Source organism: Battus philenor, unplaced genomic scaffold, assembly GCF_028537555.1.
Source record: "Battus philenor isolate CCGP_79_NKW_IND1 unplaced genomic scaffold, ilBatPhil1.0.hap1 SCAF_21, whole genome shotgun sequence".
Classification (NCBI taxonomy): domain Eukaryota; kingdom Metazoa; phylum Arthropoda; class Insecta; order Lepidoptera; family Papilionidae; genus Battus; species Battus philenor.
This window is the reverse complement of record NW_027181684.1, coordinates 6,975,361-6,979,156: the sequence shown is the minus strand read 5'-3', so window position 1 is coordinate 6,979,156 and position 3,796 is coordinate 6,975,361.

Here is a 3,796-nt window from a genome sequence, read left to right as displayed (position 1 = left end):
TCTGCTCTACGAAGTTTCGACAATGCATTTCGCCGCCAACCTAGAATGCATATACAAAAGCCGTAACAATTACAACATTAACATAACACTTTCCATTAAATCTATTTTAATTGTTTCAAGCATTAGTAATTTCTAAACCTTTTAAGCAAAAAAAAAACTAATTATTACTTTCATATACTCAGAATTTGTTTTGGAGATCGAATGAAGATCGAAGGAAGATCGTAGTGTTTATAAAAATAATATAGAGTCATTTTTATCTAATTAAATTTTTCAATTTTTTTTTCTCAGACGAGAGATTTAATCCAACATCAAGCTAGGCACGCAAAAAGCCTCAAGAGTGAAACATCGACAAGCTTCAGTTGTTGTTTTTTTATTTTTTTAATTGATGTATCAATTTTCTATTCGGCTTTCATACGTCGTCTGTCAGCTGTATAACCAATTGTCTACGCAAATAAATACAGTTTATACAGTTACCATGACCTCTCTTTATTCAAATAAAATGGTTGAGGATATATTAATGATGCTTAACATACCAATAAAATCTAAATTCCAATAATAATATATATTTTTTAAATTAGATTAAGGCATGTAGGTGAATTAATTTATACTTTATGTGATTTTTATTTTCTGAAATCGTTTTTTTATTAACCTATCGCTTGGTTGCCGCTTACTCATTTGGTAATTAGTCCTTAATAAATTGTATTTTAATGTTATTTTGTTAAATTTGTTCGCAATCCTTAATTAAAATAAAAAAAAATACTCGTACATTGTCAAAAATTATATTGTTAAAAAAGATAAAAGGATATTTAATCAAAAAACAAAAGTTTTTTAAACATCCAAAAGATAAAAGTCGTGCACCGTGCGCATTAATTATATTACGATACATATTTCTATAATTTTATTGCAGTTTTAAAATATTAATAACTGTAAAAGTGTTAAAATAAAAAAAAATGTTTATTGCTTGATTCAACCATTAATAAGAAGCAGATCAATTTGAGTAATGTTTTGTTTAATAAATTGTTTAATTAGGTTATTATATCAGTATACATAAGTATCATGTACTGATATATAATAATAACCTTTTTGGATAAAGTATACGAGTCTATAATAAAATCCCTTCCAATTTCCTATTTATACGCCAAAAATTCAAAGACTATGTTAAGGCCGGATTGATCAATAAGGCATATTATTGTGTTAAAGAGTAGATAGATCTCTTTTCACGGGAGAAATTCATATTGTTATAACTATATAATGTATAACTATAAAAAAATGTAAAATAAGTGTTTCTTGTCAAATTTTTCTCAACAGAATGAATATTCTGAAAGCAGCAGTATACTATATATAAATACATATTTAAATGTTTTTACAACAATGTCTTTGGAAGTTTGAAAAACTTTTCGAAGCTGGTCAACACAGCCAATTTGAAAGAAAATATATTTCTTTCATGAACGTCACACAGAAAAGAGGTTATATTTTTGTCCAAACCAGGCAGTAGCAAAAATTATTTACACCAATGCCATTATACTTATCCTTCTAATCTTAAATTCGTAGCATTACGATCTTTGATTCCGGCCATCAACACTATTATAACTTTGCCATTTAGTAGGAAACTCTCCGTCTTGAATTATTAAGACATACACAGTCTGTCCTTAAAGACAATCAAAGTCAAAGTCAAAACAGCTTTATAACATAAGATCATTACAATCATTTAAAACCGTCAGATTACAATGAAATCTACTGAGAAAGCTAACTTAGAAACTCAATAGAGTTTGTAATTTTTTTGATGTTTGTATTAAATATTTTTTCTTTTAAAAAATTATAACAATTCATTTTCAAACGTCTCTCACGTGAACATATTCTGGCATAGAGTATAATTTACAATACAATGAAAAGTGTAATTGCGCACAAAACAAAAACTTACGCTTATTCACAATATTTTGTTTATAAGAATAGATATCAAAGAATAAATCTCATTCCATTAATCTCTACGACTCTGCACGCACCATTTTCATGTCTATGTCAATCACTGCTTGTCTAGAGGATGTCTTAAGGCTCTCCAAATTTTTATAAGGTCTAGCACACACTTTAGCTTTCAAATGCCATATTTTGTAATCCAAAGAAAATCTGAACCGAGAAAAGCTTATATGTAGATGGTTGTCAGGAAAGCATTTCCGTTAGAGACGTTTCTTTGTCTTCACGTACAATAAGAAGTTAAATAAATAAATGAATAGTAGTTAATTCTCTTTTCTATTTTATTCCGCATTCCATCGAAGTTCTCTTAGAATTAGGCTACTAACAGACATGTACATATTTTCGTATTGACGCGGTAAATAACGAAACACTTAAAGTAAACTATGTAATAACGCCGATGTAGGCAAAGCGTTGATTTTATTTCTGTCCGTTAGATAAAAAATGCCGAGGCGAGGTCTAACGTCCCCGACGTGCCACAAAAAGCCACGCATAGTTGCATAGGAAATTTAATTACACCGACTCTTTGTGTATGCCCAGTGGAAGTGATTGTATAAATTTTGGATACAATATCCCTTTAATTATTAAACCTTGTCCCATGTGAAACTTAAGTGAACTTAACGTGAATATTATACATTGGCTCACCTTTCCTTTTGGTTTGTAATAAAAGAAAATAAGTATCTATATGTTATAAAAGACTAGTCAAATTATTAAAAACAAGATTAAATAAAACAGATGTGCAAAAGCTTTTATAAAGACATCCACACACAACAGTGAACAGACGACCGTCTTAAGATCGTTGGAAAACGCTGAATGCAGGCCGCTTCCAAACGGTCCTATTGTAAATCTATGGGGAGACCCTTGTCCAACTGTGGACATTCTACGGCTAAAATAATTATTATGATGTATTAATCTATATACATCGCTCTTGATACGAGTATTGTAAAAAATAAGATAAACAGTTATAATAATAGAATGACACTTTTATTAGAGATTAGTAAACCATTAATAATAAATGACTCAAATAAATCTTTACAGGTCACACATTCCTTTCGGCTTTTAATTTATTAGCTACAAAAATGTACGAAATAAATAACATGAGTAATGGGAAAGTTATAATAAATTGATTATCTTAGAAAGTTCTCTAGAACTTTGTAAAAAAACTCGATCAATATTCTGCTTATAAATCGTTTTTTAAGCGAATAGAAGGAAAATATTTTTTTAGAAGGTACGATTTTTCAATCATGGTCTTCGTTTGCATATTTTTTGTTTTCTTATCAACCTAACCCTTTTATTCATTTTGACAATACAGAAGACTCTCTCAGAGCAAAGGATCGTGAAGAAAGTATTACGACGGTACCTAGTCGATATATAAATATATAGAACTCAACCTTTGGCAGTGATAGCTCAGCGGTAGAGGACTGAGATTTGCGATCGTAAGTCGCAGGTTCCATCCCCGGGATGAAATCTTATATCATTTACAATTTGTGCATTGATTATATAAAGTTGCCACTATCTTCAAACAAGTTTCCAGAAGACGGGCTGTAGCGTCCTCTGCATACCATAATACCACACTGCGATCTCCAACCTGCCTGCCATGCGTGGCAATTATGGTGTGTCACCCCATAACAGATATCATTGGGGGAGGCCTATTCCTTACTGTGGGCGTCTACGACCTGAAAAGGACGAATCGCCTTGTATATATTAAATCAATTTCATTAAATAAAATACTCGCATATGCTATTAGTTTTTATATTGTATTCCTTATAGTAAAAATAATATTTTTACTTTATATAAATTATTCAAAATTGTTTTTAAGTCATTGTTG